We start from the raw sequence: 9,322 nt of genomic DNA, 5'->3' as shown, positions 1-9,322 counted from the left end.
AGGGGCTGGGGAGAGCCTGAGAGGCGGCGACAGCCAGGAGGGTCCACCCAGCTTTAGAGTCAGGCAGGCGCTGCCCACCACCCCTCCCTCCTGGGCTCTCTGTGCCTCGGTTTCCTTCCACAGCAGGCTGATGTGGGGACTGAATGCGTCACGTAGGCACCTCGCCGGGGCAGAGACTGGCACGGAGGCAGGGATCGAGCAGTGGTGTCATTGACCCCCATTTGACCAGCGGAGCCTGAGGGCCCAGGGAGGGAATCACACACCATGGAAGCATCAGCCCAGGAGCTGCGCGGGACCCCACTCGGCCGCTTGCTAGCTGTGCGATCTCACAGGGAATGGCCTCAGTTTGCTCACCCATAAAATGGGACTCTGGGTGGGGTGCTGTGAAGACACAGAAGGCAGTAAGACCGGAGACTGGTTGAGGGGATGGTCACCAGCCAGCAGCCCCAGGAGGCCCCGGCTCTTGCCAGCTCCCCAGCCGCCCCCCTGCCCCAGAGGGACACGCCGAGTTCGTTACAGGACAGGCAGGCGCCGTGTTGGAGAACGCTCCTTTGCCTGTACGAGGCCTGCCCACGTCACCTTCCTTTTATTGGGGTTTAGGGTTGATAGTACAGGAGAGTGAGGAAGGCCAGCAGCCTTGGAGGGACATGGTTTCTGATCTCTGAACCCCAGCGCTGAGCAGATAAGGATGTCCCGTGGGAGCTTGCAGATCCATGCACAGGCACACCATCGTGCAGGAGCTAACCCTTGCTGAGCTTGACCATGAGCCGGGGTCCCTTCCCTGGACAGGCATCGGCCTCAGGGAGGAGCCAGACAGGGTCACAGAGTGATCCTCAGTCACAGGAGACTGTGAGGGCCCCAGTGAAGGCTGTGCCAGAGGAGGGGGGAGCAGGCTCTAGGCAGAGACTCTGGAAGCCCTGTGGGGGGCGCACAGATGCTGGCAGCACACCACCTGCTCAAGTCTCTGCTCTGCCACCTGCCTGCTGTGTGACCTTGGGCAAGTTACTGAGCATCTCTGTGCCTCAGTGTCCTCATGTCGAGAGCCTAGCACAGAGGGTGGGTGGGAATGGAGAGTGAAATGCTTGGAACAAGCTCCACGCTTCATGGACTGTTGAGGAGGGAAGACGGAGGGAGAGGGGGAAGGCGCGTGAGTGTCCAACCTCAGCCAGCTCCAGCTCCCCTCCCCCACCCAACCCCCACTGACAGTCTCACCGGAGTTCTTTCCCAAGTCAGCCGTCCTGCCCTGCCCACCTGCCTTGGTGACCGCTGCTTTGGGCACAGCACACTTTCCCACCTTCCCTCCCACCCAGCTCCCAGCGTGACTGGCCTCTTCTTGTGTGCACACCAGCTGGCCAGGCAGAGGACAGGGTGACGGACCCAGAGGCCCGCCACAGGGTCACGGCTGGCCGCCGTGTGAGCTGCGCCTGCCTTCTCCCTTCCCTCCCCTCCCCCATCACATGCAGGCCCAGGGATGCACAGAAGTGCCTGGCACACAGTAGGTGCTCACATGGCTTGTGCTCCCCAATTCACATTCCTCATCCTTTGCGCTGCTTCCCTGCCCCTTCCTGCCTGAGAGAGCTGTGACCCTAGCTCATGGTGGTCCTCATGAGTTGTGGGCTGGGCCCTGCAGTGGCCCATCAGCACCTGCCATGTGCCAGGAGCGCTCCCCGGGGCCCTGCCTGCCGCTCCGGCCTTGTCTCCCTTCTTCTCCCTCCTTTACCAGCTCCCACTGCACCGGCCGCCTCCCCGGCTCCCTCCCAGCTCTTGGCCTTTGCACGTGCTGGGCTCACTGCTGGCGTGCTGTCTCCCCAGGCCCACCCTCGCCTGGTCTGGATAAGGCCTGCTTACCTGTCAGATCTCAGCTGCCGTGGGGGCACCCTGACCCAGATCAGGTGAGGGCCCTCCGATAGGATGGAATGCCTTGAGTCACGGCCTGAGGGCATTTGATTGGCTTGATGGGGGTGGGATGAGTCAGTTCAACTCACAGCAGTGTTTGTAGTTCCTAGTCCAGAGACTGCCCTGCTTTACGCTCAGTGTGGAATGAATGAATGAATGAATGAATGAATGGTGCCTCCATCCCCTCCTTGGCCCCTCCCAACATCCCTTCAAGGTGGGTGTGTTGTGCCCATTAATGGATGGGAAACTGAGGCTCAGACTGTCCTCTGTTCACCCCCGTGAAGGGGGGCCCCCGGGCCAGGGCCCCCCAACATGGAGAGAAGCCAGAATAGAGGCCTGAGAGTCTGGAGAGAAGCCCAGGGCGCCTCTGACAGGCGCCCTGTGTGTCTGTCTTTCCTCCTCTTACTGACGTTTTAAGTGACCCATTCCTCATGTGGTGTTTTTGTGTTTCTCCAGTGGGAGAAAAATGCCGCTGGGATTTCCAGGGTTGTTTTATCTCCATGGTGCAGCCAAATAATTCAGGAGAACAGAGGCGGAGGGTTCCCGAGTTGCAGAAGGCCCGCGATGCTCTCAGCTGAGCCCTCCCTTAACTGGGGAGGAAGCAGGCTGCGTGTGGGCACCCCTCACCCTGTTGCCTGGTGGGGCCCCGAGGGGAGCAGAGCATCCACTGGGGCTTCGGCAGGACGGGGACTTGCGGCTGTCTCTTTCAGTTCTCTTCTCTCCCTGGGCCTCAGTTTACTCACCTATGAAATGGGGAGAATGGCCGTGCCTACCTCAGACATTCGAGAACGTCCCGTATGCGGAGGACTTGGTAGGGGCAGAACTGGCCCAGAGCGAGGGTTCAAGGAAGAGCATTGTGGAAACAAGCCGAGGTTAGAACTAGAACCCAGAGCCCAGCTGCTGTGCTGGGGGCAGGGGGGAGGGTGTCGCTGAGAAGGCCCTATTAGGGATAAAGTTGCTGGTAACCTGCACGCTGTCCCAATTATAACAGCCGTGTCGACACTCCACACTGCCGTCTGCAGAGCCTGCTTCTCTCTCCCGCATCGACCCGACAGAAGCCCCGCGGAGCAAAGGTTAGCATGCCTGCCTGACATGGGGACAGCGGGGGCCAGGCCTGCAGATCCAGGGCTCTGAGTCATCCCACTGGAGCCCTGGAGGTGGGGTTTCTTGGCTAAAGTGAGTGCTTCACCACCAGGCTGAGCCCGAGGTTGCCCCTGGCGGTGGCTGTAAAGCTGAGACCTTGTCTCCGTGGGAGTGTCACCAAGGCCTCCGCCTGGGTCTGAAAGTTTGCTCTTTGCAACAAAGTGGACCCGGCGTCCAGGCCATTGAGTGTTGATGGCGTTCCTGCTCTGTGGGCAGCAAACATTTATTCAGCACCTGCTGTGGACAGAGCATGGTGGGGGGATACAGAGGCACGGAGGCACCCCCCACCCCCACCCCGAGGAGCTTGTACCAGGAAGGGAAGCAGTTCACCAGCAGGTGAGTGGAGGGAAACCCGTGCTAACTAGAGGCAACAGGACCGCGCGAGCGGAATGGTGTTCAGTCTGCTCAGGGCCACACAGGAACCTCTCAGGGACCTAAACCATCACTTTGGGGAACTGCAGTGGGCAACTCCAGAGAGGAGCCATTTAGGGGACACTTGCTAGATGTGCTGGGTGCCCTGTTATCACTTCTGGGTCTTTCTTTCTTCAGCACCCCAGCAAGGTGGGGGCCTGGTTCCCAGTTTACAGATGAGGAAACTGAGGCTAGTGAAGTAACTTGCCCTGAGTGCCCACCTAGTAAGTGTCAGAGCTTGAATTTCAGGCCAGGGAACTGACTCCAAAGCCTGTGCTGTCACCCCCAGCATCCACTGTGGGCTCCTGTTTGGAGTCAGACAGATCTGAGTTCAAATCACAGCCCTGTCACCCTCCAGTTCTGGGCAAAGCACTTAGCCTCTCTGAGCTGCGGTTTATTACCTGAAAAAATGGAGTTGCAGTCATTCACCAGTCCAGCATGTGTTTACAAAGTGCCTACTATGTGCCCCTCCTGATGCTGCGTACAGGGATGAGCAAAAGCGCAGTGGTCTCAGTGGGGCTGGCTTCAAGGTGTGGGACCCATGCAGTCGCAGGGGGCCCCACCCTCAGAAGGGTCTGTGCTGGGGTTCGTGCACTGCTGTCGCTGTCTGGAAGTACTTAATGATTTTTGAATAAAGGGCACTGCGTTTTTCATTTTGCCCTGGACCCTGCAAATGATGTCGCCTGCCCTGGGTCCCAGCCCTTGTCCAGCTTTCAGTCTAGTGGAGGAGACAGACACTGCCCAGAGAGCCACTGCACCAAGCCTGCAGCTGTAAACCACCATCTGTATTCAGAGGAAAGGTGGATGTGGGGTGCACACACGGTGGGTCCCCTGACTGTGCAGGGGTCAGGGAGGGCCTCTGGGAGGACTCATGCTCCTGGAGATGTGTCTGAATCTGCCAGTTGAAGGGTAGGCACAGCCCAGGGGGTAGAGGGAGCAGGGGAATGGGCTGAAGGATAGACAGTGTGGCCTGAGGGGCCAGGCCGATTACGCAGGAGGCCCTCGGAGGGTTTTATCCAGGGGCTGATACGATGGCATTTGGAAAGCCAGCTCTCTGGCTTCCAGGTGGGGATGGGTGGGAGGGGACAGGCTCCAGCTTTCTGGTCTGCAAGGACAGGGGTGCAGGCCATCCAGATTGGGATGACACAGGACCTCAGAGGCCTGCATGAGGTAAAGGAGAGGATGTGGGTAAGGGGCTGACGCAGGCTGGGCACCAGCGGGGGCTCAGTTCGCGGTGGCCGGTGGCCATTGCTACTGGCCATGCAACCCAGAGCCCCAGCTGCAGGTGACCATGTCGCGTTCTGGCTGGTGCCTGTCCTCTGTGCCTATGCTCCAGCCACCTCCCTGCTGCCCACCGCTCCCTCCTGTGGGCACGTGTGGTCAGGAGGACATGCCCGGGTCTCGCTTCACGCAGGTGTTGCACATCCTGAAGTGTTTACTCCTGGACATCACGTTTCCGAGTGAGATTTCACAACCTCTAAGTGGTCGTCGTCCTGGAAACAAGTTCAGGCTCAGGGTTAGGTCTGCACTGCAAAGGAAAGGCCCTGGGAACTTGGGAACTTGCCAGAGATGAAACATCGCCCCTGCGTGTGCTCACACATGTGTGCACATGTGTGCTGCCTGGGGTGTGAACACGGGCATCAGTCCGCATACACAGGGCACAGGAGCAGAGCATCGGGTTTGAATCCTGGCTCTGCCCCTCACCCTCCACCTGCACCCTGGGAGGCGATGGTGCAGCCTGGGCTGCGGGGAGAAGTGAAGGAGCTCTGCTTGGCACACTCCCCAGCCCAGGGTGGGTGCTCAAGGGCCATGAGCCGCTGTGTCCCCAGGACCCATCTACTGGGCACCCGCCGCCCACAGGTGAGGCCCCAAAGGACCCTGCCCTTATTTAATTACTGATTCGTAGTACTCACACACTAGTACTAATGATAATAAGAAGAATGCCCAAGCAGGAGAGGGAAGGGTGTCTCAAGCATGGGGAACAGCATGTGCAAAGGCCCAGAGGAGAGAAGGATCCTAGGGGGCCCCACTGGAGGAGCAGAGAGAGGGTAAGAGGCGGCAGCAAAGGCCAGGACCACACGGAGCCTCAGGAGTGAGTATGGACTGGAACCTGGAGCTGCCAAGACTCCTGAGGAGGTAGACGGGTGGTCAGGTGGACACTTCAGAAAGCTGGCCCTGGGGCCACCTAGGACCTGGACTGGTGGGCGAGGCCGGGGCAGAGACAGCTAGCAGCGAGGAGCACTCACCATTGGCACTTTTGAGCACCCAGTGAGCACCAGTCCTATTCCAAATGCTTTGATGCATCACTTCATGCAATTGTCCCAGGATCCTGTGAAGTAGATACTACTTTTATCCTTCTTCTGGAACGAAGGACATTAAGGAGACTTGTCCTAGGTCACAGGGGGTGTGGTTACAAAAGGTCGAGCCAAGACTTGGCCCCACACAGTGTGGCCCAAACCCAGGGACCAACTTCCAGGCTGTGGCGCCCTTGACGTGGTCCGGGCGAAGGGGATGCACTTGGCCACGCCCATCGCCAGGGCGGGGCGTGCTGGGTTGAGAAGGGGCGGGGCAGATGGAGAGAGAGAGAGAGAGAGAGAGAGAGAGAGAGAGAGAGAGGACGTGGAATCTTCAGACATTCATTGGGCCAGGGGTCACCAGGCCTGCGGTGTCCATGGCACCCCTCTCCTGCACAGCACCGAGACCCTGCACCTCATCCTGCCCTCGCCCAGCCCTGCCCTCCCCTGCCCAGCCCCGCTGACCAAAACCAGGTCTGTTGTTTTTCCTGCTGAGGTTTCATTCGTCTTCCCCAGCTCTGCTCCTCTTCACATGCCCTCCTTCCTTTCCTCTCCAGCCTCGCCAAATTCGGTGTTTAAAAATAATCCTCAAATCTGGGAACAGCAGTCCCCAGCTGACCCGGGGGGTGGACCGCAGAGATTCGTGCCTGACTCGTGACTGTGGACACGGTCAGAGCTCAGGAGAGTCCCACTCATCCAGAATGTTCTTACAGTTCTTTGAATTTTATTGTTGGCTATGAGCTACCATTGTGGGCACTTTACCAATTTTCCAAGAAATAGAACCTGGATGATAAATCTAAGCTGTCTGTGGCTTTCTGGGGGGTCTCGGGGGGCCCTGGAAACTCCTACTGTGCCAGGAGGGAGAGTGAGTTTGGAGGCCGGGTTGGCCTCCTATCTGAGCCGCTAAGTGGCTGTGTGACATTGGGCAAATCACTTGACCTCTCTGAGCCTCAGTTTTCTCCTTTACAAGATGGTCTACCTTGCCAGGCTGATGGGAAATGACCTGAAATAACATGGAGAAAAGCTCCAGTACATGTGATAGGCGAAAGCCAGAGCCAGGGCAGCAGACCGAGGCTACAGCAGACCGAGGCTACAGCACCCACGAGCAAGGCCAGGTGGGGTGGGGCTGGGGGGGGGCGGTGCTGACCCTACGCCCGAAGCTGCTGGAACAGCTTCCCTCAGATGTCACCCGTGGGGCTCCCAGGTGGCTGTACCTGACAGCGTGACATGTTCTCCTCACCTGATCGCATAGTCCCTGATCCCAGGACCCTACGGAGGGGCTGAGGTGATGGCTTCGGCTTTGCGAGTGTCAGTGCTATTGATCGTGTGATTCCCAAGGCCAGCCCTGTTGTGGAAACCTAACAGATCACGGCCCCAGGCCCCCGAGTCCATGGGGTTTCCAGCCCAGCGGGGATGGGGCGCTGGCTTCAAAGCTTTGCTGCCTTTACGTTAGAAATGGAATTTTATGTAACTTTCAGGGGACCTGTGGTGGGTTTCCCTTCCACCATGTTGTCAGCCTTAAGATCTGGCACCAGAGCTTCCCTGGGGGCTGGGAGAGGGGGATAGGACAGCACTCCCCAACCCAGAGACTCCCCACCCCAACTTTGGATCAGCAGCCCAAGGGGTAGTTGCCAAGGAGACTGAGCAGACCACAAGGAGTGCACTGCTGGACAGGGGACAGAGGCAGCCACAGTGAGTCGTGGCAGGGTACGCCTGCGGGACCCAAAATGAACACCCACAAGTGAGGGTAACCCTCACAGCAGGCCCTGAGGCTTCTCTGGCTTCAGTCCCCCGAGATTGGCCTAAGGGCCCAGGGCTGGTGTCAGCTGGCTGGGATTCTCACCCAGTCTGTGGGACTCAGGAGCCCAAGCTTTGCGGCCATCGTCCCAGCTGACCAGGCCCTGGCCCAGGAGAGGAGGGCGTGGGGGCCAATCACACAAGGTAACGCTGGTGGGCAACCTTGCCCAGCACACCTGAGGGCAGGGGCTCCCTTCCTCTGTGTCCCTAGGATCCAGCCCAGGTCCTGTTCAACAGGGAGGGTCCGTGAGTGCATGCTGAGAGAATCGATGAATGCATCAATGAATTAACACATTTATGAAGGAAGAGATGGAATATGATAGGCCTCAGTTCTTCCAGTTGATGGAATCAAGGCCGGCTTCCTGGAGGAGCTGGCATTGGAGCAGCTTCTAAAGGGATGCAGGATTTAGACTCAGGAGTGACGGAAGGGCATCCCAGGCATGAGTGACAGCCCTTTCCCCCCTGGCCCCCAACATACAGAGTGGGAGCAGCAGCAGGGAAGGCTGGGCTCTTCCCTGGTTGACGTCTTTCTCCCCAGCATTCGTTCAACAAACCCGCCACCTCTCAGACTTGAGCCTCAGTTCCAAAAGTGGGGCAGCCCCACCCTACAGAGGCCAAAAGGGCCTGGAGTCTGGAGGCCCATCTCTGCCCTCAGTGGGCCTCTGCTCCCCCATCTATAGAATGGGGCCACAGGGGCAAGGGAGTCATCTCAGAGGACCTATCACGCCCCACCACCCCACAGTGCATTTTCCAGGGCTGATCCCTAGGTTCCCCAGCAGAAATCCTTTCCTAAGCACTTTCAAATGCTTTAATCTCCTTCGTCCTCCCTGGAGGGCCCTGAGGGAGGCCGGGAGGATACCCAGGCTCAGAGCAATTAAGCAGCTGACAGCCCGTGGGGCAGAGCTGGCTCCTGGGTGGGAGCAGAGCGGCCTGCTGGAGAGGTAGGAGGGGCCCCTTCCCCAGGGGCTGACGCCGTCACCATGAGTAATCGTGGAGTGGGGCATTTTGGCGTTATCCTTGGGTCATGCCACCCCCTTTTCTTGTTTTGGCTCAAACTTCAGAAGAACAGCCCCTGATACCCTTGGTGCCGCCACGCTGCCCGTCCTGCGGGTGATAAGACGGAGTTCCTGAGAGCAGGGCCAGGGTCGAATCCTGAGCTTGGCCTTGAGTGTGGCCCTGTCTCTTCGCTCTGAAGCCACCAGCGTCTGGTGGCTTCCTGCTGCCTGCCAATAAGCAGAATTCAGAGCTGCCTGGCTGTTGTTCCTGTGCTCTCCTCGGCCAGGCTGAGAAGTCTTGAGGGCCAGGTCAGCATGTTGGCCAGGCCGGAGCGGCTACCCCAGGACAGTCTGGGCTGTCCTTAGGGACCCCCTGCTGTGGGCTGCGCATGGCCCGGCCCGCTCCTCTTTCAGAACCGTGCTCTCTGGCAGCAAAGCTCTGCTGTGTGTGCGCCTCTCGGGCCATCCCCTGGAGTGTGTGTGTGTGGGAGGGGTTGAGGCAGGGAAGAGCCTCACCACGTGGGGGACAGGGCAGGGTGGCCCTGATACCAGAACCAGGATGGAGGGGACAGGGGAACCACAGAAACCTGCTCTGCAGATGGGGGGCAGCCCAGCCAGGAGGGCCCACCAGAGTCTCCACCCAGGCAGGTGCTGGCTCTCCAGGTACCCCCCACCCTCACATCAGACCCTGCTCCCAGGTGAGCTGGGCATCCCCCACCCCTCAGTGTAGATCCCAGCAGCCCCCTGTAAGGGTATGTGGTAGCGTCCTGGGGCTGCCGGAGCAGA

At 59.3% G+C, this 9,322-nt stretch overlaps 1 protein-coding gene across 2 annotated transcripts in view; it reads left to right on the top strand.

Moving 5' to 3' along the window:
• Positions 1-9,322, top strand: part of SHISAL1 (shisa like 1) — a 77,819-nt gene that overhangs the window by 16,802 nt on the left and 51,695 nt on the right. The window lies entirely within an intron of this gene.

This window comes from Hipposideros armiger, unplaced genomic scaffold (assembly GCF_001890085.2).
Source record: "Hipposideros armiger isolate ML-2016 unplaced genomic scaffold, ASM189008v1 scaffold_164, whole genome shotgun sequence".
NCBI lineage: Eukaryota > Metazoa > Chordata > Mammalia > Chiroptera > Hipposideridae > Hipposideros > Hipposideros armiger.
The sequence above is the reverse complement of the archived record's forward strand: the minus strand, read 5'-3'. Positions and strand labels throughout refer to the sequence as shown.